The following is a 24,251-nucleotide window of genomic DNA, read 5'->3' on the forward strand; positions in this document are numbered from 1 at the left end:
TGTGTTATGTGTTGTTCAGGTGGGATACGGCCTGGGGGAAAAAACTGTTCTTGTGTCTGGCTGTTCTGGTGCTCAGTGATCTGTAGCCCCGGCCAGAGGGCAACAGTACAAAGAGAGAGTGAGCTGGGTGTGAGGGGTCCAGAGTGACTTTCTTAGCCCTTTTCCTCACTCTGGAGGTGTAAAGTTCTTGGAGGCTGGGCAGAGGGGCACCGATAATTCTCTCAGCAGTCCTAACTGTCCGTTGTAGTCTTCTGATGTCTGTTTTGGTAGCTGAACCAAACCAAACAGTTATAGAAGAACATAGGACAGACTCGATGATTGCAGAGTAGAACTGTTTCAGCAGCTCCTGAGGCAGGTTGAACTTCCTTAGCTGGCGGAGGAAATACAGCCTCTGCTGGGCCTTTTTCGCAATAGAGTCAATGTGATTGTCCCACTTCAGGTCCTGGGAGATGGTGGTGCCCAGGAATCTGAATGACTCTACTGAAGTCACAGTGCTGTTCATGATGGTGAGTGGGGGGAGAGCAGGGGGGTTTCTCCTGAAGTCCACTATCATCTCCACAGTTTTGAGCGTGTTCAGCTCCAGGTTGTTAAGACTGCACCAGACAGCCAGCTGCTCAACTTCCTGTCTGTAAGCAGACTCGTCACCATCCTTGATGAGGCCTATGACTGTAGTGTCGTCCGCAAACTTCAGGAGCTTGACAGAGGGGTCCTTTGATGTGCAGTCATTCGTGTAGAGGGAGAAGAGCAGTGGGGAGAGAACGCAACCCTGAGGGGCGCCAGTGCTGATGGTGAGAGTCCTGGATGTGAGTTTGCCCAGCCTCACTAGCTGCTGCCTGTCTGTCAGGAAGCTGGTGATCCACTGACAGATGGAGGAGGGCACAGAGAGCTGTCTCAGTTTGTCTGAGAGAAGGTCAGGTATGATGGTATTGAAGGCCGAGCTGAAGTCCACAAATAAGATCCTTGCATAATTCCCAGGTTTGTCGAGGTGTTGCAGGATGTAATGCAGTCCCATATTGACAGCGTCATCCACAGACCTGTTTGCTCTATAGGCAAACTGAAGAGGATCCAGCAAGGGTCTAGTGATGTCCTTCAGGTAGGCCAGGACCAGTCTCTCAAGTGACTTCATGACCACAGACGTGAGTGCGACAGGTCTGTAGTCATTAAGTCCAGTGATTTTGGGCTTTTTGGGGACGGGAATGATGGTGGAGCGTTTGAAGCAGCGGGGAACTTCACACAGCTCCAGAGATCTGTTGAAGATTTGTGTAAAGATGGGGGCCAGTTGGTCAGCACAGACTTTTAGACAGGCAGGTGAAATACCGTCTGGTCCTGAAGCTTTCCTAGATTTCTGTTTTCTGAAGACCCGGTTCACATCCTCTACACAGACTTTAAACGCAGGTAGAATGGTGGGGGAGGGAGTAAGGGGGGTTGCAGGGGGGGAAGGTGAATGTGTGAAGTGCAGATCAGAGCGGGTGCTGGGTGTCAATCTGGCCTTTTCAAATCGGCAGTAAAACACATTGAGATCGTCAGCCAGTTGTTGATTCTCCACAGACTGTGGGGGTGGTGTCTTGTACATGGTGATGTTCCTCAGACCAGTCCATACCGACGCCGGATCGTTGGCTGAAAGTTCTTTTTTCAACTTCTCAGAGTAGTTCTTTTTAGCCACTCTGATCTCCTTTGTTAGTCTGTTCCTGGCCTGGTTATACAAGATTTTATCCCCACTTCTGTAAGCGTCCTCTTTGGCTTGACGAAGCTGTTTGAGTTTCCCAGTAAACCACGGTTTATCATTATTGAATGATAAGAATGTCCTGGTGGGGATGCATATATCCTCACAGAAACTGATATATGATGTTACAGTCTCTGTGAGTTCATCCAGATCGGTGGCAGCGGCTTCAAAAACAGTCCAATCAGTGAGGTCAAAACAAGCTTTTAAATCTTGCTCTGCTTCATTAGTCCATCTCTTAACGGTTCTTAATACAGGCTTCGAAGATTTGAGTTTTTGCCTATAGGTCGGTATGAGATGAACCAAACAGTGATCAGAGAGCCCCAGAGCTGCCCGTGGGACAGAGTGATATGCATCTTTAATTATTGTGTAACAATGATCCAATATATTTATGTCTCTGGTGGGACATGTAACGTGCTGTCTGTATTTTGGCAGTTCGCGGGAGAGATTTGCTTTATTAAAATCTCCAAGAATGATTAAAAAAGAGTCCGGGTACCTTTGCTCTGTTTCAGATATTTGTTCAGCCAGCTGTTGCATCGCGGCGCTCACGCACGCGTCCGGAGGCACGTACACATTCACGAGAATGAAGGAGGAAAACTCTCGGGGTGAATAGAACGGCTTACAGTTTATGAAGAAGGCCTCCAAATTAGGAGAACACATCTTCTTCAGAGTTGTTACATCTGAACACCAACCTTCATTTATGTAGAAACATAGTCCACCACCTCTCGTTTTCCCCGTTAGCTCCGTGATGCGGTCTGATCTGAACAGCTGATATCCAGGCAAATGAAGCATGTTATCCGGGATGTTTTCACTCAGCCAGGTTTCAGTGAAGCACAATGCAGCAGAGTTTGTAAAGTCCTTATTTGTGTGGGTGAGGAGAAGTAGTTCATCCATTTTGTTAGGAAGGGATCGGAGATTCGCTAGATGAATGCTTGGGAGCGCAGTTCGGAAGCCGCGTTCGCGGAGTTTAACCAGCGCGCCGGCGCGCTTCCCTCTTTTCCGTCTGAGCGCGCGCTTGACTAGGACCGCTGCCCCTCCGACCAAAACATCCAACAAAGCGTCTGAATAATCAAAAACCGGAAAAAAATTGTCCGGTGTGTGTTGCCTTATGTCCAGTAGTTCGTCTCTGGTAAAACTGACAGTAGGAAAATGACTAAACACAGAACAAACAAACAAAAACAACAAAAGTACGGGAGCGTTCCACACCACAGCAGCCATATCAATGAAAAACAGTGAGTAAAACATATCAATGAAACATATCAATAAAAACATATCAATGAAAAAATTAAAGAAAAAGCTACTACTATCCCTTGCCGGTGTCCCTGCCCGGTGGAGTCGCACGGTAGAATTTATTAAAACAATGCAAATCAAACAGGCAGAATTCAATCAAGAGCTTCAAACACAATGTAGACAGGGCAGAATCAAAGTCAGAGTTCGGGCCGAGGATCAGGGCTGGCGGCAAACACTCAGGATAATCGAATAACAAGGCAGGTTGAATCAGAGGGCTTGAGCAAAGAGACATTAAAGGTGGGTGAGATGCAGTAATGAGCAGGTAAGGCTAATCTGAATGAAACTGGAGTGATTTGTCTGATGATTTTGAAGGGACCCACGTACCTAGGATTGAGCTTTTTGCAAGGTAACCGGAGCCTTATGTCACGGGTGAACAACCAAACCCATTGCCCCAGCTGGTAGTTGGGGTTGGCACGCCGATGACAATTGGCCTGTTCTCTGGTGCGACGAACTGCTCTTTGCAGATGGATGTGAGCATCGTTCCACGTCTCCTCACTGCATTGTAACCATGAGTTGACTGCAGATAAGGCTGACCAGACGGGGGAGGTGAACTGCGGACCCCGATCAGAAACTAGTAGACCGTAGAACCTAAATACATAGTTGCAGAGAACTTCCGCGGTTTCTAGGGCAGTGGGAAGTTTGGGAAGTGGTATCAGCCTGCAGGCCTTGGAGAAACGATCAATTACAGTGAGGATAGTAGTGTGGCCCTAAGAGGATGGTAAATCAGTCACAAAGTCAATGGCTATGTGTGACCATGGGTGTTGTGTAATGGATAACGGATGAAGGAGCCCGGCAGGTAGTTGATGTGGAGACTTAGATGTATTGCAGATGGTGCAGTTCTGGATGAACATGATAGTGTCAGTTCGTAGTGTGGACCACCAGAACTTGTTGTTGACGAGTTGTAATGTGGCTGCAATACCCGGATAACCGGAACTGGGATTCGAGTGGACCAGTTACATCACTCACTGTCTTAAGACCTGCGGAACGTACGTGAGGTTGCGTGGAGTTTCAGCCGGTGATGGTTCAGTGACCTGAGCTTCGGTGATTTCGGTCATTATGTCCCACTGCACGGGTGCGAGAATGATGGTGGATGGAATAATGGGTTCTTGATCTGGGGATTGAGAGTCAGACTCATGGAGTTGAGAGAGAGCATCAGCCTTGGTATTTTGAGAGCCGGGACGGTAAGTAGCTTTGAAGTCGAATCTGGTGAAGAAGAGTGACCATCTTGCTTGTCGGTGGTTGAGTCTCTTGGCAGATTTCAGATACTCTAGGTTACGGTGGTCAGTGAGAACAGTGAATTAATGTTTTGCCCCCTCCAGCCAGTGATGCCACTCCTCGAATTCTGCCTTCATAGCGAGGAGTTCGCTGTTGCCAACATCATAATTCTGCTCTGTCGGGTTCAGTTTGCGGTAGAAGAACGCACAGGGGTATAGTTTGGGAGGATCACCTTGGCGTTGCGAGAGCACTGCCCCAGTGCCTGTACTGGAAGCGTCTACTTCCACAATGAATTCGAGATCTGGGTCGGGATGATATGGCATATATATGCTATATCCATATGGCAATAAATATGTAATATGATGTCTTTTACAGATATATCAACCGTATGGTCACGCATGTTTTTGGAGAATTATGGTAAATAAACATTTTTGCATTTCTCATATATTTACCTATATTTCTGTTCTTTACCCGCTACCCTATTCACCACAATATTATGGTTTCATCTCTACTTCCCTGATTGCTTGTTTGACCCTATTATCTGATGACTGACCAGCACCGTTCTCCCTTCTGTGTGACTGAAGTTTGTAAATTGCTGCTGTCATTTGAAAACTGGAAATACCCAAACCACGCCATGGCAACAGCAGACACAGAGATGGGGCAGTACAGCTGTGAAAAGATTGCTCTCACATCTCAGATGTAATCATTGGCAATGTTTAATTAGCTAAAGCCATAAACTATGAAGTACTTTTCTTTCTTTACTTGTCTCATGGCCATTACATTATATACATCTGTTTAAAAGACAACAGTTTGTCTTGTAGCTAATTACATCACTTTGTATTTAAAATATTGATATCTTCACATGATGCAATAATCATGATCTCACACAGTAATTAGATTTTAAAAAATTATTTTAAATCAGTGTGGCATGTATTGGCTGCTGGTTGTATAGTTTTTATGAAAACTTGAATTTACAGTTGGGCAAAAAAGTATTTAGTCAGCCACCAATTGTGCAAGTTCTCCCACTTAAAAAGATGAGAGAGGCCTGTAATTTTCATCATAGGTACACTTCAACTATGAGAGACAGAATGGGGGGAAAGAATCCAGGAAATCACATTGTCTGATTTTTAAAGAATTTATTTGCAAATTATGGTGGAAAATAAGTATTTGGTCAATAACAAAAGTTAATCTCAATACTGTGTTATATACCCTTTGTTGGCAATGACAGAGATCAAATGTTTTCTGTAAGTCTTCACAAGGTTTTCGCACACTGTTGCTGGTATTTTGGCCCATTCCTCCATGCAGAGCTCCTCTAGAGCAGTGATGTTTTGGGGCTGTCACTGGGTACACGGACTTTCAACTACCTCCAAAGATTTTCTATGGGGTTGAGATCTGGAGACTGGCTAGGCCACTCCAGGACCTTGAAATGCTTCTTACGAAGCCACTCTTTCGTTGCCCGGGCGGTGTGTTTGGGATCATTGTCATGCTGAAAGACCCAGCCACGTTTCATCTTCAATGCCCTTGCTGATGGAAGGAGGTTTTCACTCAAAATCTCACGATACATGGCCCCATTCATTCTTTCCTTTACACGGATCAGTCGTCCTGGTCCCTTTGCAGAAAAACAGCCCCAAAGCATGATGTTTCCACCCCCATGCTTCACAGTAGTTATGGTGTTCTTTGGATGCAACTCAGCATTCTTTCTCCTCCAAACACGACGAGTTGACTTTTTACCAAAAAGTTCTATTTAGGTTTCATCTGACCATATGACATTCTCCCAATCCTCTTCTGAATCATCCAAATGCTCTCTAGCAAACTTCAGACGGGCCCGGACATGCACTGACTTAAGCAGGGGGACACGTCTGGCATTGCAGGATTTGAGTCCCTGGTGGCGTAGTGTGTTACTGATGGTAGCCTTTGTTACTTTGGTCCAAGCTCTCTGCGGGTCATTCACTAGGTCCCCCCGTGTGGTTCTGGGATTTTTGCTCACCGTTCTTGTGATCATTTTGACCCCACGGGGTGAGATCTTGCGTGGAGCCCCAGATCGAGAGAGATTATCAGTGGTCTTGTATGTCTTCCATTTTCTAATAATTGCTCCCACAGTTGATTTCTTCACACCAAGCTGCTTGCCTATTGCAGATTCAGTCTTCCCAGCCTGGTGCAGGTCTACAATTTTGTTTCTGGTGTCCTTCGACAGCTCTTTGGTCTTGGCCATAGTGTAGTTTGAAGTGTGACTGTTTGAGGTTGTGGACAGGTGTCTTTTATACTGATAACGAGTTCAAACAGGTGCCATTAATACAGGTAATGAGTGGAGGACAGAGGAGCCTCTTAAAGAAGAAGTTACAGGTCTGTGAGAGCCAGAAATCTTTCTTGTTTGTAGGTGACCAAATACTTATTTTACCGAGGAATTGACCAATTAATTCAATAAAGATCCTACAATGTGATTTCCTGGATTCTTTCCCCCCATTCTGTCTCTCATAGTTGAAGTGTACCTATGATGAAAATTACAGGCCTCTCTCATCTTTTTAAGTGGGAGAACTTGCACAATTGGTGGCTGACTAAATACTTTTTTGCACAACTGTATATTAGTTTGGTGATTTACATTATTTGGTCACATGTTTGTTCTGATAGACAGCAAGGAAAGACAAAGCTAAATGCTAATGCTTAGTAGACTAGCAAAATAATCTGATTATCCACTAAATCAGACATACACACATCCTCCACAACCATAAACAAAATATAAGTTAAATAAAATAATACTCAGACTACATTAAGGATATTGGGTAAATCACCCCAGAGCTGGTGTTTATAATTTACAGAAATGTCCTTTTTTTTTTATTCCGCCTTTGTGAGTAATTTTATTTTAATTGTTAGGGCCTATGGAGTTTCAATTTCATATTTTGATTTTAAGGTTTTTTTTTGTTGTTGTTTTTTTATTTTTTTTTACAGTTTTGGGTTGGGTCACTATTTAATGTGAAATCTGGGTCCTGAAAGAAAACCATTGAATAGACAGTATTCAAATGGAAGCACACAGAGGTTGCAAAGTCCTATAATATAGCACTTTCTCTAGGGATAATATGCTAAACATAGATCTATGACAATGTGGTAAGACCACCATGAGTCAATCAGAAATTGCATACAAACCTGTACAATTACATTCTGTAACTGATTCTAACTAAGTCATTGATTTCCACTGTTTTTCTTGAACGATTGAAGGACACAACATCCACTCTCTCTGCCCCATGCCATTATCCCAATCTCAGAAGAATAGGTTGTGAGGTTTTGTGGGAAATACTACTTTGAAATACTACACTTTCAGTGTAGCAGTTTAATTATGATTTGGAAAACTTCATAGAGACAATGCTACCAAATCATACGTTTCATTGCATTCATTCAATTGTTTTTCTATACATGCAAAATTGGGATGATAGAGCTTTTTTCTCAGGATATATACTGTATGACCTATGGGAGTTATAAATTCTTCCCATGAAATTAGTTATTTTGACTTTTAGTTCAGAGTTGACAAGAAATTTAAATTTATTCAATGTATAATAATCATTTTAAAAGAAAACTAAGATAATATACATGTCTGCGAAGCTCATGCATAAAAATCTGTTTGTCGTTATTAAGAGGTAATTGTAGCTAGAACAGATTTATGAAGATTATAAGGATATAATCCTTATTTTCCAATATTTTAGAGGTGTAAATTCAGAGGTTATATAATAAATCAATAATAAATATTTAGTTATATGCTATTTATTTGAGAGTAATCATGTTTTCGGCCATATGCTTTTCAGGTATTTGTGGTGCATATTTTTATTGCAGATTACAATGTTAAAATCAACTAGTTGCAGTAGTGCAAAGTTACATCCACAAGATGGGGACAGATTCCTCTCATTCAACAGATGTTCAAAGTACTGACTCTTTCAGTGCTTTCAACAACTGTGACTTTTTAGTCGGAAATGGATGATGAGAACCTCTTTTCCCAGCATACTAAAAGCCCAACATCTATCAAACAGTGCAAAATAATAATGCACAGACTAATACTGACCTTCCAACCAAAGACATTACAACTTCATTCAAAAGGATAGCTATTAGGGCTGGGACTTTAACGCGTTAATTTAGATTAATTAATTACACAAAAATAACGCGTTAAATTTTTTTAACGCATTTTAATCGCACTTATTTTTGCACCGCGGAACGTTTCTCACTGGATGAGTTTCGGCAGACCGATTATACTGGAGCACCTACTAGCGTTCAGACAAAAGACGCAAAGAACGGACTTGCGTTCTCGTGGAGACCGGTCTTGCCTATGAGGCGCCGGGCTTGACAAAAGTCAAGCGAACACGGGGAGAGTGCGCGAGAGAGAGCTTCCTTGGAAGAACGAACTCGGAAGGACACGAGAACACAGAACGCACACTTATGAGAACTGAGATGTAACTTACTGCGTTCCTGCTTAACTGACCGCATAGTCTCAGCATAAGAAACGGCCAATGAACAATCAATATTACAAAATGTCATAACTTATTAAAACATTTCATACTATTATAGATATTACTTTCATATAATTGTATTGTGTTTTATTTTACAGCGTTATATGTTTTACTGTTAAGATTAATTTTAATATGCCAATTAAAATGCAGACTTTCTCCAGGTCTTATAACTTTATTAAAATTAACCAAAACAAAACGATAAATGTTTACTTTTTTATTTTTTTTATTTAACAGGGACAATGCAGTATAACATTGCTACAATTTCATGTAGCCGATGCTCTACATATAGGCTTCTAGCCGGAGGCTAATTTGCAGCCCCAGTCCCTGGTTGGGCTAAAAAAAACAAAAAAAAAAAACACAAATAAAATAAAATAAACAACTAAAACTATGTACCACCATCAATGTTCACATATCTGCTTTTGTTTGAACCACTTTTTCAGTTTTGTTTGAAAAATATTCAACTGTGTTTGCATTTTCAATTCAGCTGACAAGCTGTTCCATAACAACGTACCTTGAACTGAAAATGTAGATTGTGCAAATTTAGTTTTTCTCTGTGGTATTATACAGTTCTGTGTAGTTGCACCTCTTGTAGCGATCCCCTTACTACTCTGTTTTGATATTAATTTGCATATAACTTTTGGCGCAAGATTATTTAAACATTTAAAAAACATTTTAATAAAAGATGAATTTATAAAATTTTCAAAACTAAGCAAACTATATTTTTGTAAAATGCTACAGTGATGCCATCTGGTTGGTTTCTTATCCAAAACTTTTAGTGTTTGTTTATATAGGGATCTGACAGGTTTAATAGTCAGTTGAGAAACCTGACTCCAGACAGTCACACAGTAAGATAAATGTGATAAAATCATTGCATGCATGTATAACTTGGCTGCTTTCAAGGATATATATGGTCTAATCATGTAAAAACAATTCAGATTTGTTTTGATTGTTCTACATAGCTTCTTAACATGCATATCAAATTTCAACTTGAAGAGCCGTTAAGTATTTGTGAGAGCGACTTTAAAGCTTGCAGGCTTCCGTACACCGGCCGCCCACAGCGTTTTCTGGGATTTCTAACGGCTCGATTCTCTCAAGTCTGCACTCGATGCATCCTCAGTTTCAAGAACATATCCGGGCACTTTCATGCATCCTCTATACTTGCATTCTTGAGAATTGGAACTGAACTTCGGCGGTTAATGATGACGTAGAACGAGAACACAAGGACGCAAGATCGCTGAAGAACGCATATTGAGAAACAGCCAAAAACAAAAACACAGTGAACATGGACAAAGAAGCTGATGAGACCGCTTTGGTTGGCCCTGTGGATGGGAAATTTAAAAATCCATATAAAAAAAAACTTACTTCTCACTGTTCTCAGGTCAAATATTTATATGCGATTAAAATGCGATTAATTTCGATTAATTAATTACAAAGCCTCTAATTAATTAGATTAATTTTTTTAATCGAGTCCCGGCCCTAATAGCTATATATCACGTGCTACTGTATATATTATATTCACTAAGTAATATAAATAACTGCATATATATTTATTGCATGCTGCATATATAATTATTCACTTAGTACTTACAAATCAATCATATCGCACTGCTGCTAAACTTTATGTATACGTATATACACAGATTAAAACTGAATTGACAGATATAATAATTATACAATACAATAATAATTGTTAAATGATAAGTTTAGACCTTCATATACTGCTATGGGGCATTGCTAAGAAAATAATAAAGAAAATTATATGTATGTATAAAATGTATTAACTTGATTTAAAGGGATAGTTCACCCAAAAATGAAAATTCTGTCATTAATTACTCACTCTCGTGTTGTTTCAAACCCATTAGATCGTTCATCTTCAGAACACAAATTAAGATATTTTTGATGAAATCAGAGAGCTTTCTGACCCTCCATAATAGACAGCAAGGGTCCTACCATGTCCTACTGTAAATATATTTTGTGGTCCAGGTTCACAATTTTAGAACAATTTGGTTAGTTTCATAAGAACATGTTGTGTTTTTCTGGGAAACATCATATGGAAGAGATCTGTAAAATATTGAAAAGTAAACACCTTACCTCTATATGCATACAGTTGGTAAAATAAGTATTGAACACGTCACCATTTTTCCCAGTAAATATATTTCTGAAGGTGCTGTTGACATGAAATTTTCAGCTGAAGTCAGTAACCCAAGTAATATATACATGCAAAGAAAACAAAACAAATAAGTTCAGAAATTAAGTTATGTGTAATAAAATGGAATGACACAGGGAAAAATTATTGAACTACTGAAATTTATTTAATGCTTTGTACAAAAGCCTTTGTTGGTAATGACAGCTTCAAGACGCCTCCTGTATGGAGAAACTAGTCGCATGCATTGCTCAGGTGTGATTTTGACCCATTCTTCCACAGAGTCTTCAAACCTTGAAGGTTCCGTGGGCCTCTTGGATTCATTTTCTATTGGATTCAAGTCAGGTGATTGGACTGGCCATATAGCATCTTTATTTTCTCTTTCTGAAACCAATTGAGAGTTTCCTTGGCTGTGTTTGGGATCATTGTCTTGCTGAAATGTCCTCCCTTGTTTCATCTTCATCATCCTGGTACTGTAAGTGTTGGGACTGAACCAGCTAATTCATTTCCACTGACAAAGGGCAGGATTGCTTTCTAATTACTGGTACATTTAATTTGGTGTCTTGGCTTTCCATGCCTTTTTGCACCTCCCTTTCTTCACGTTCAATACTTCCCAGCCAAAAGCTCCAGTATTTTTGACTATATATTGTTCTGATAGTGTGAATAGTTTTATGTTAAGATTTGTATAACAAAATCTGTATTATGTTTTAATAACCCAAGTTTAAGTTACACTAAGGATGCATTATCAGTGGATTCCAGACTTCTTACCTGATTGACTTTACACTGGCATGTCGGGACGGATCTTCTTTTTCCCTCCCCTCTTTCTACATTTGAAGTCGAGACTGAATTCAACAGTTACAAGGGATAGAGTTGTGTGATTGAATTACATGGCATTCCGACTGTTAGCTAGACTCAATGTTGGCTGAGGGTATCGGTTTATTGAGTTTGCAAAGCATCAAGAGGTGGACAACATTTCAGAATTAAAAGCAGTGAATACAAACTGAGGTAAGTGGAAGTTGTTGTTTAATTAATATTAGTTTTAATAATAATTTTAATATAATATGGGATATTATGTTTATGTCTTATTGTAATACAATAATGCGTCTACTATACGGCTAGTTTCCAATATCAAGTGTATTTACAGAAACATTTATACAAAATTGAAATGATGAGGTTTAAGAGATGAGAAACATTAGTGTGAAAGTAATGGATGTAAAATGTTTAAATAAATACATATATATATATAATGGTGTTTGCTTGTATAAAGCCATTTTAAAGCATCGCATATATTTGTGTTGCATTATAGTGTCTGGCCCATCATTCTCATATGCACATATCCAAGATGCATCTTTCTTATCTTCCATCTGTTGTGTCTTGAAGAGAATTTCTATAGGATTGGGTACACTGACTGCCTTGTTGACTAAGGTCAGCCACTTGTTACATTCAGTTGTTCCAAGATGAATTGCTAATTTCTAGATGACTATTAACTACTGTATTGTAAATACATCAAACTACTGAAGTACTAAAATTTGTTTTGTACCTTTACAGTATACCACTCTGACAACCTCCAAAAATACAGGAGGTAATGAGAAGTTTGCTGCTAACCAATTGACAGGTTTTTCAAATTCATTAAAAATGTAATTTAAAAAAATAATTTTAATAATTTAAGTTAATTAATAAAATCAATTTTTAAATTACAGTACATTTTTACCTTAATAAAAAAATGTGCAGCTCTTGATTGAGGCAGTGGCTGGATTTTACCTACAAGCTCATCTTGCCCTTCCTACCCATAAAAACAATTACTTCATTACTGAGCATGTTGGTTTTTCTACTTTTTCAATCATTGGGACATTTATGGAAAGTGGGAATTTTCCACATTCCATTATAAAGGTGACTTAGTTAGCAGAAAGCCTAAGGATACATTACCTGCTCGACTCAATTTAGTAGGAATGTCTTAGATGATACAGTAGTTGACAGCAAGTGGAGACGTGTGACCGGATCTCCTGAGATGGGAAAAGTGGGAAATCCCGACAACAGCTCTTTTCACAACGTGATCCAGCTGTGCCCACAAAAAGGAAATTATTGGTGGGCTTATGCGTGTCTGTGTGTGGTAGGCTGTAGGTAAAACTACTCAAGAAATCATATTATCAGTGTACAGTATGTTTCAGTGTATGGCCATTTCTAGTAGCACATATTTTACCCACAATGTATAGACAGCTCAGGTGTCAACAAATTACTTCTCTTTATTTCTGAAATGAGATCATCCAAAGGCCATCTGTACCAATATGCTGAATCATCACTTTCAGAGATCACAAAGGCAAGTTTGTCTGAGCTCTTATGTGCAGTCAGATCAGATCACACTCTCTCTGTCTGGACGTTACAGTGGGTTAGTCCACCCAAAACATACCCTCATGTTGTTTCTAAAGCTGCATGAATTTCTTTCATCTGCAGAACACAAAAGAAGATCTTTTGAAGATGTAGAAGACTGTTCAGTTCCCATTGACTTTTTGACTGTCCATACATTGAAAGTCAATGGGAACCAAAACTGTTTGGGTACCAAGAAAGAAAGAAATTGACACAAGAGTGCATAAATTATGTCAAAATGTCACTTTTGGGTGGACTATCCCATTAATGTAACAATAACATGTAGACCACAACATGGTATGTCCAAATATACTTTAGTACAAAAGACTCCTTACTATAAAATGTAATCAGTTATCAAATCCAGATACCACTATAACATAATAATCAAATTAATCTAATTTTCAATCAGTTATGCAAATGAGCACAAAAGAAGAGCTTAGTATCAATTAGATGTGTACACCAGTAAAGCCACACAGAAGAGCCCACTACCATTATTCTTTCTTTTTGCTATATCTTTGTCAGAAATAGTACATTACATTACATTTACATTTAGTTATTTAGCAGACTCTTTTATCCAAAGCAACTTACAAATGAGGACAATGGAAGCAATAAAAATCAACAAAAGAGCAATGATATGCAAGTGCTATAACAAGTCTCAGTTAGCTTATCGCAGTACACATAGCAAGTTTTTCATTTTAAAATGATATAATAAAAAGAAAACAAATAGTAAGATCATTATGCTAGTATGCATTACTAAAATCAGCAGCTCACTAACTGTCTATATGCATTTATGCATAAAAACAGATTTTTTTCACAGTATTTTTCTCATGATTCATCAATAATTTAACACTAAAATTATTACAGTTATGCAAATAATACATTATTTTTGCTAGTGGCCTCACAATGAGTTGGGCTTGCAATGGTTTGCAGGTTTAACTCAAAACTTCTTGTCTTGTCACCTATCCAAGTTGTAGGAACAACAAATAATAACTTGATTTCTAGTTGATCATTTGGAATCAGAAGTAGCTTATATGAAAGGCAAAGGCCTCTAGATTACGCTTGTTTTACCAAAATAAAATCTTATCATGCCTTGATGTTTAATTATTTAATTAGGACAGAAAGGTCAGACTTTGCTTAGTCAAAAGTCTTGTCACATCTTTAAAGGATTCAACCAATCACAGATTAGAGTGTCACCTGTGACAAATACTGTAATTAACACATTCCCAGGTGTGTAGAAGAACCCCAGCACACCCAACCTTCATTTGAAATGCATCCTGACCTCTGACAGCATGCCAAAGATTCTACCACAGACCAAAGTGCTGATCATCAAGAGCCTGAAGACCAAGTCTCCTGCTGAGGTGGCAGACATCTTTAATGTATCTAAACGTCAAGTGGAGAGGATAAGAAAAAGATTTGAAGAAACTGGTGAAGTTCATGACAGGCCCAGGTCAGTAAGACAACTGTTCGAGAGGACCGTTTGTTGGTTTGACAGTCCAGGGCCAGACCTTTTTCAACTAGAGCAGAGCTACATAAAAACTAGTCACCAGAAACCCCTGTATCTACAAGAACAGTTTGTCGAATTCTCTCATGCAGTGGTCTCAATGGCTGAATTAGTGCTCAGAAACCAGCATTAAACAGAAGACAACTAAAAAATCGTGTTGCATTTGTCAAGGCCCACAGCTTGCAGGAAGGATGGACTGGAAAAGTGGCAGAAGGTTTATTTTTCCGATGAATCATCTATTGAACTGCATCCCAATCGTCGCAAATACTGCAGAAGACCTATTGGAACCCGAATGGACCCAAGATTCACACAGAAAACAGTCAAGTTCGGTGGAGGAAAAATTATGGTTTGGGGTTACATTCAGTATGGGGGCGTGCGAGAGATCTGCAGAGTGGATGGCAACATCAACAGCCTGAGATATCAAGACATTCTTGCTGCCCATTACATTCCAAACCACAGGAGAGGGCAAATTCTTCAGCAGGATGGCGCTCCTTCTCATACTTCAGCCTCCACGTCAAAGTTCCTGAAAGCAAAGAAGGTCAAGGTGCTCCAGGATTGGCCAACCCAGTCACCAGACATTAACATTATTGAGCATGTCTGGGGTAAGATGAAGGAGGAGGCATTGAAGATGAAATCCTGCAAGAATGCTTTCTTTGCCATTCCAGATGACTTTATTAATATGTTATTTGAGTCATTGCCGAGATGTATGGATGCAGTCCTCCAAGCTCATGGGAGTCATACACAATATTAATTCTTTTTCCACTGCACCATGACTTTATGTTCTGTACTGTACATTGTTTCTGTTAAGTGACAAGACTTTTGTCTAAGCAAAGTCTGACCTTTCTGTCCTAATTAAATAATTAAACATCAAGGCATGATAAGATTTTATTTTGGTAAAATAAGCGTAATCTAGAGGCCTTTGCCTTTCATATAAGCTACTTCTGATTCCAAATGATCAACTAGAAGTCAAGTTATTATTTGTTGTTCCTACAACTTGGATAGGCGACAAGACTTTTGTCAGGGGGTGTACTTAAAAATATATACTTGTGCAAACTGAATGTAACTTAAGTATTGCATTATAGTGTGAACTGATAGAATATCACATCTTATATGTAATTTCACAATTTCTTCTATGATCAAAAGTTCTTTAATTTCCATTACTTATGTAGACAAATTTTTATATTCATCTGACAACATTTACATTGACAATTAATAAGTAGCATTCTGCTCCCATCTGCTCTTCCTTACAGGCGTCCGAAGGCCATGCCAGGGCCAGATGAATACAGAGAACTGTATCCATGCCAAAACTTTCCTGTGTCTAAAACTTACTGTCCCCCTAAACCTCCGCTTAAGGATTAGAAATGGTGCAGAGCGACATACTTTATTTTGAGGAGAGATGTCCAAGAGAAGGACCACCAACGCCAGGCCACCCAGAACTCCACAGCGGCACAAACCCCACACCAAGGAGTTGCCACTCACAGTCTGGTCGCTCTCCCAAAGATAAAACCAATCCCAAAACCTAGTCTACCAAAGACGCAGTTCCATGTTGACCAATCACAGCCTGTCCATAAAAGCAATATGAATTATGTCGCATCTGCATCAGACCCAGCTTGTTCAGGTACAGAATTCCAATTTATAAACATAAACTCCTAGACGTTGACTGAGTAAAAGCAGTCCTGCATGTACAACATCCTACTGTCATGACAGCAAATTTGTGAACCACTGGCAAATATTCTCCAATCTGTTTCCACAGATGGAAAGAATAATGACGCTCATTTAGGAAACTGACACAGTCATCCAAAAACTACCTCACATAAATCAAAACGAGTCCCTCCGAGCATACCTGTACCTGCCAGTCCTCTTCCCAAAGAGCCAGAGCAAATGCTTTCCATGATGGGTGAGTTTTCATTTGCTATAATGATTTGAATTTATTTCTCATTGCTTTGTGACTTACAGGCATCTCTCGAGCCAAAAATACACCAACTATCATATAGTCAGCCATTTTTTCCCTTCATGTTTTGTGTCAAACACCCCAAGGCCCTTCACCTAAAAACGTTTTGGAGAAAAGTGTTTATAGTATAATGCATAAATGTAAGAGTTGGCAGAACAGCTTAATTTTTAAATTATAGTTACATATAAATCACTAGGGTATTTGGGGCTCCAAACATAAGACAGTATATGTGTATAAAGCACTTTCAAGTTTCTTATTGAATGAGAACCAATGTGTCAGCAGTCTGAATGGAGGATCTTGTGTTGTCCATTTTTGTTGGCAAAGCACCTAAGAATGATATTGATGAGAGAGTTTATGTGGATGTAGACACGACACCAGTCCAGTCTGAATGCTCCAGTTCACCAGTGATGCCCCACAGACAATCAGGGACTCTAATTCCACCATCATTATCCCTGTGTAGTAGTATTTCACTGTTATATCTTACCTTGCAATGATTCTCTTGTTCTCTCCAGGTTCTGAGGTTTTTCCTAATGGCAAACCTCTTCCACATCTTTCTCTGTCAAAACCAATTCCTGCTTTCAGGGTCCACGATAAAACCAAAATTGAGCACAATGAAGTTGGATTGCTCAGCGACCTTGTCAGGGAAAGTTTGGTTTCTGAGCTACACAAAAGATTCTCAGGGGCAATTAAAGACTAAAGGAGATCACTCTCCCAAAATGTTTAGTAACTCTCAGTTAGAAATGTGCTCATTGTGCTTCCACACCAAAAGACTGACTGATGGAGAAAGACTACATGAAAATGTATCCATCTCAGGTGTTTCCAATGGAGAGAGTCCAGAGGACGTTCCCTCTGTGATAAAATACCAAGAAACAGATGTGGAGAATCTCTCTAAGAACTTACTTGAAACTTCTCAAAGGACTCCAACAATGCTGCCTCTTCCTGGTTTGGTGGACAAACTAATCAAAAGCCCTTCTAAGAGAGACTGCAGCTGCATGTGTGCTGATACTAAAACAAAGTTGGTGGAGAACTTGTGGCAAGACCGAAACATTGTAAGAGACAGTGGAATACTACGTCGGCTCAGTAAGGAACAGCTAAAGCTTCAAGAGGTACCCTAAGGTGTATAAAAATTGGTAATACCTGTTTTCATGACGTCTCCTTTATATTATCTGATGTTAGCCACACTTTGTCCCAACATTCTTTGCCTTTGCCCGTCATTCACATCCCCAAAGATCAAAGAGATCTGTCAAAGGTATTGGGCCTGTATATAATGATATTATGTCTTATATATACTACCATTCAAACAAAGTTTAGGTTCATTTTTAACACCTTTATTCAGAAGGAATGTGATAAATTGATCAACATAGAGAGCAAAGACTTTTACACTCTTACAAAAAGTTATATTTCAAATAAATGTTTACAAAAAGTAATCCTAAAAATGTAGCATAATTTCCACAAACATATTAAGTAGCACAATGGTTTTTTGGTCATTGATGATAATAATGTTTCTTGAACCCCAAATCAATATATTTGAATTATTTCTTAAGGATCATGTGACACGGAAGCCTGGATAAATGGCTGCTGAAAATTCAGTTTGGAACTTGTGTGAACTTAAAGTGAAGTGACTTCAAACATCCACGGAAAATGACCTATAAATCAAAAATAATTGCAAAAGTGGCTCAGAAAAGTTAGTTGTGGAAAAAAGCTTTAGCATCATTCATTTGCATATGCCAATTTTTAAGATATAATGCAATTAAATTCAGGCATTTTTAATTGTGATTTAAGTACCTATGTCTTATGCAAACTCTTTTCTTAGCTTCATTAATGCAATGCTGTTGGAGCTGGCCTCAAGTGTGTTCTGCGATGTAGTCTGTGATGTTGTGCACCAATATGCTCTTGGACCCTTTGATGCTTATATAAATTACATCCGTAATATGCCCTATCAGCAGCAGACATTACACAACCTTGGGTAAAAGAATGCTTGATGTTTATTTATCATGTATATTAGGAATGCAAATTGGTTGTATTGTATTCTACAGAAGTGTCTGCTGTTTGAAAATATTTATAATCCATGTTGTACTGTGATCAGAAAAGAGAGTCCTCAGACTGTGGAGATCTTGCACAAACTACAGGACGACCCTCGAACCGCCTACCCCTCAAATCTTTCCTTTCACTGCCACTTCAGAGAATCACACAGCTTAAAATCCTAATGGAGGTGAGTGATGAGAAGCACTAGCATAATTAGCATGAGAATGTTTCATTGTTTTTAAATGTTACATCACTGAATATGTCAAACATTTCGATGGAATGCAGAATATCCAGAAGAAGGCCGTTCCAGGGTCAGACTGTGAGGCCTCAGCATTGAGAGCTCTGACGGAGATCTCCAGGGTATGAATGCCAAGCTGCTAAACATTTTCTCAATGTATATCATTTTCTCAATGTATCATTGTATAAAAATCAGTTTGCTGCATTATGTTGTATGCTTTGTGCTGTCTTCACTTACAGCTTCTAGAAGCTTGCAACTGGCAGGTGGGCAGAATGAAACAGATTTCATCAATGTCTGTCTGTTTTGGGGTCTTTCTGTCTCTCTCAGGCCATGCCTCTTGTGTCTTCCTCCCGCTTGGCTTGTGCAGCAGGGAGATCTGATGCAAATCTCTTTGAAGGAAAACATGTTTGGCCAGAGAATACTGTGCCCTGTACTTCTGTTCCTCTTTAATGATCTGCTTCTGGTGGCCACCAGGAAAGGGTAGGAGAGCCGAATCTATTGGTTTATCAAATGAGCTGATTTAAAGGTTTACTTAGTGAGAAGTTTCTTCGATTTTCATTAGGTTTAGTTTCTAGACAGATGGATTGTTCCTTAGATATCTTCTGGCTTATGGATGTCTCCGTCCTGTGCCTGTAGGCTCCCAAAACTTCACATTTTGGATGTCTCCGTTATCTAAACCGACAGATTCAACTCTTTTTCTACCTGGTTTGCACTGATATTAAAATGTGTCTGAATATCGATGATTATGTTAATAACGAACAAATGGACAATATTTAAATTCTGAGCTGTTTTATCCAAATAAATTAATAAAATCATTTATTGCCGCAAATTTATTTAACCGTCAACCAACATCATTGTACAGTACGGAAATTGATATTTATTTTGAGATTTGCTAAAGATGAATGTTTTTAAAGATTGATTTAATGAGCATTAGATGACAGAAAAGGTCAACTAAATGTTAAAATAGAGAATATCAGGAGTTTGCATAATAAATATCCAATATTCACAGATACCAATAAATAAAGAAACCTCTAACACTGGCCAATAACTGATATGGTACTGATATACTGTTTAAAAGTTTTATTGCAAAATCCTATTTTATAGATAGCCTTTATGGATAAATAGATTGTCAATGATTGTCAATCTAAGATTGAAACACAATACCATTCAAAAATTTGGAGTGGGTACGTTTTAAAATAAAAAGTCTCTTAAATCTCTAAATTGATCAAAAATACAGTATAACAGTCATATTGTGAAATAATATTACAAATTTAATAACTGTCTTCTTTTTTAAATAGTTAAAATATAATTTATTACTGTGGTGAATTTTCAGCAGACATGTTTTCAGCTTCCCATGATCCTTCAGAAATCATTCTAATATGCTGATTTGGTGGTCAAGAAACATTTATTATCATCAATGTTGAAAACATTTGTCCTGCTTAATATTTTTTGGAAACTCTGATCATTTTTTTAGGATACTGTGATGAATAGAAAGTTCAGAAGAACAGCATTTATTAACTGAAATCACTGTAACATTATTAATATTTTACTGTCACTTTTGATTCATTTAATTGCTGAATAAAAGTATTAATTTATTTTTAAAAATCTTACTGACCTAAACTTTTGAACACTATAGATGCAGCAGATGGTCATTTGTGACCCTGGAGCACAAAACCAGTCATTAGTAGCACAGGTATATTTGTAGCAATAGCCAACAATACACTGTATGGGTCAAAATGATCAATTTTTCTATTATGGCAAAAATCATTAGGATATTACTTTGAAAATTTCCTATACCATAAATATATCAAAACTTGGTTGGTTAGTTATATGCATTGGCTTCATTTGGACAACTTTAAAGGCAATTTTCTCAATATTTTGCACACTCAGATTCCAGATATTTAAATATAGTTGTATCTTGGCCAAATATTGTCCTATCTTAACAAACCATACATCAATAGAGAGCTTATTTATTCAGCTTTAATAAAGCTATAAATCCCAATTTTGAAAAATGTACCCTCATGACTGGTTTTGTGGTCCAGGGTCACATTTTTGTCTGTATACCTACCCTTCTTAAGGTGTTAATGTCTTTTATGAATGCAGGATGGATCGTTTTGTAGTTCATGACTACGTGCACCGCACTCTGATAGAAGTGACCGAGGGCAAAGATCTGGAGGGATGTGAGCTGAACCGGATATCTAGGCTCGTCCTTTTGCATAATCACCGGAGTGCCACCTCTCAACTTCTGCTGCAAACAAATTCAGAGTTAGTACCCAATGCAAAGAACCAGACACATCATGATCTTTATGGCAAGATCAAAGCAAATATTTACAAAACATATAACATACTATGTAGTTTCCCCCAATAAGCTTGTGTCTTGTTTTTTTAGAGCTGAGAAGGACTTGTGGGTGGAGCTCCTGAGTGGGCGAAGAAATGGACAGGATACTGTGTATGAAGAGTGGGGTAAGAATGAATCACTAAATGCAATACCAGTTTTTTTATGTGTGTGTTTGAGTCAGTTCAACAGAAACCAAAAAATATTGTAATGCATATGACATAATGACACCATCTTTTATTTTCAACACATATTTATATGAATATATGTCTGATCTTGTGTTTTGCTTATAAGTGTTATTCAATGACATTGTGTACAAAATATTTAACCTTTGGCAATTCTATAAATAATATGTAAGATTATACAATAAAAAATAGCTTGTGCCGCTACATATTGTCCACTAGGGGGCAAAAGTGTCAATGGCTTCAAAATTGTGTTTCCAAAAATGGGAAACATCTGTTTTTAGTCAGATCAAACAATTAACTGCAGTGTAGATTATAATTATAATACATTTGTGAATAAATAAAAAAAATAACAATGTACAAATTTGAATCAAATAGGCACTGTGTCTAAGACTGTCCTCAGGTGCGATGTATTGAGGTGTACAGTGGACAATAACAAGGGGAGCTTAGTCTACAGCTGGGAGATGTGATCAACGTCATGCAGAAGACTTCAGATGGTACTGTTGCAACACAACCCTGCCATTCCGAATTCAATAAGTCTAAAATCAATTAAGTTTATTTTTTTCATTCTCTCGTTTCTGGTCTTTTGTAGGGTTTCTGGAAGGCCGTAGGGTACAGGACAGACAGCGGGGCTGGTTCTCTGCTGCATGTGTTGTTGAGATCATCAATGAACATGTGCAGAGACGCCATCTTCCTCAGTGGTATCATGTCCTAAAGACAGCCACACGCCTGCTGAAACAATGCAGTGGGGGCCTTGAACTTCCAACCACAAAATGCTTTAAATGAGAGACTGTCTACATTGCAATTTGCATTTTTTCACTTACTGACTTAAAATAAATTAGTAAATGATTATATGTACAATCTATGTATAATTTAACTGAACTACTGCCAGTTGGTCTTTTGGTCTTGGTTTATATATATTTTATGTGTCTGGTTTTACAGAACAACTCTACATGGGATTTAAGTAACACTGAAACTACTTTCTATGGTTTGCAACAAATAATGTGGTCAGTACTTATTCTTGCTCCAGCTTGCAAATGTGGAGTTGCTGTTTTTGTTTTTTTATGTCATGTACTGTGCAGGTCATGCTTATTCCCTTCTGTTATTTCCCATTTTGTTTAAATAAATTTTGTAATATAATCCGTATCCCTCTATTCCATTTTGGTCAGTTTTTGGTCATTTGACACCTCAACTTTCCACACTTATTTGCTTATATGTTCACTGTTTTGAATGACACCTCACATGTGAAGCCTGAAGCTTCCCTTATTTTGCATGTGAACAAACAATATTTCATTATTTGGCATTCCTGTAATTTTACGTTTCCTGGAAATATGATATAGTGTACAGACACAAGTTTTTTTATTTGTTTTTTAGTTATTTATTTATTTATTTTGTCTCTGTAACTAGACAGTATTTTAGGCAGCACTTCATTTATTTTATAAATAAATAAATAAAACAAAACAATAGTTTGACTTGTTTTTTTATTTGTTAAATACTATTTCATGTAAATGTATTTATTATATTATATTATATTATAATAATCAAACTGCATGGCATTTCGAAACCAATCAAATTAGTCCGCAGGTATACCTTTCAGCCAATAGCTGCCGTCCATTTCAATGCGAGTCTGAACCAATAGAAGGCGGGATCTGTCTGAAGTCGTCCAATCAGAGCGGAGCTTTGGCCGCAGTTCGCCTACAACGACGGTTCGACGTGTAACTCATTTAGAGTTGAAGAAATACCAGGCGAAAAATAAAAGGTATGTCGGTTTATCTCAAAATAGAGATTGAAAGCAAATTCAAATCAGTTATATTGACAGTAGCTTATTTAAACGTATCTCAGTGAAACATACGATAGAGTTTTATGGTCTCTTCGCATGTTTGTGTGGTTTGACTAAACTTTCTCAGTCTTTGTTTCATCTCTGTAATGACAAACAGCAAAATGCGTGCTTTTATTTTTCGTCGCAGCTGAGGATGTTTTTGTCGGTGTTAGTGAAATACGACGAGTAAAATAAGTTTGTCGTGAGGGGTTAAGCTATTGCAGAGATTTTTATCTTCGTTTCATGCAGCTTTATCTCATTACACAACTCCAGAGTTTATGTCGGCTTTTCGTTTAATTATGAATTGCAGCCAGCAATGAGAAAGTTATTTTCATTACTGAAACAAAAGAGATTAATGGTCACTGATCATTGGCTGATTCAACTGTAGGAATCGCTCAAACTCCGGGATAAAGTATTCCTTCTCAAATGTAAACTTTACGAGGAGGAAATAGGTCAGTTTGGATCACAGTTTGTAAGTGAGCCTGTGCTTTGAAGGCATTCCAGTCAAATTACTTTAACCGACCGGTTGCATTAAAGAGCCAGAAGCATGCTGGATGATGTTGGCTTTAATGAATGTTATTCTCAGTTGCCCCTGTTGCTTTAGAGATCAAGAGAGTTAAAGTGTAGCTTGTTTGAGTTGGTCGTGTTGCATTGATGCCTCAAGTGTTGCCAATAATAATTAGTGTTGCTCATGCAGTCATTGCTAAATTTGGCAGTACATTAGTATTTTGTAATGGCTAATGTGAGCTTGTGTCTTGTAGTCATGTCACTGCTATTGAATTGGATCACACTACCTTGGTGTAAATGTCATCAGAGTTATCATCAGATTCATCATCAGTGTAGAGCAGCTGTGAATGTTTGAATCGAAACCTGGACAAGTAGTCAATCAAGGTTGACAATAAATGCATCAGTTCTGATTGACTCATGCCTGTCCTTTAAAGTTGGCATTAAATGTAAAAAGCTTTTTTTTTTCTAAAT

General features: G+C 38.4%; 1 protein-coding gene across 1 annotated transcript in view; it reads left to right on the forward strand.

Annotated features, from left to right (window-relative positions):
• Positions 1-23,153: 23,153 nt before the first annotated feature.
• Positions 23,154-24,251, forward strand: part of LOC306845043 (FERM, ARHGEF and pleckstrin domain-containing protein 2-like) — a gene marked incomplete at its 3' end in the record, with an annotated part of 47,635 nt that continues 46,537 nt past the window's right edge. The window contains exon 1 of the mRNA XM_079377567.1: positions 23,154-23,213. The remainder of the gene's footprint in view (positions 23,214-24,251) is intronic.

This window comes from Barbus barbus (genome assembly GCF_936440315.1).
Source record: "Barbus barbus genome assembly, chromosome: 25".
Lineage (NCBI taxonomy): Eukaryota > Metazoa > Chordata > Actinopteri > Cypriniformes > Cyprinidae > Barbus > Barbus barbus.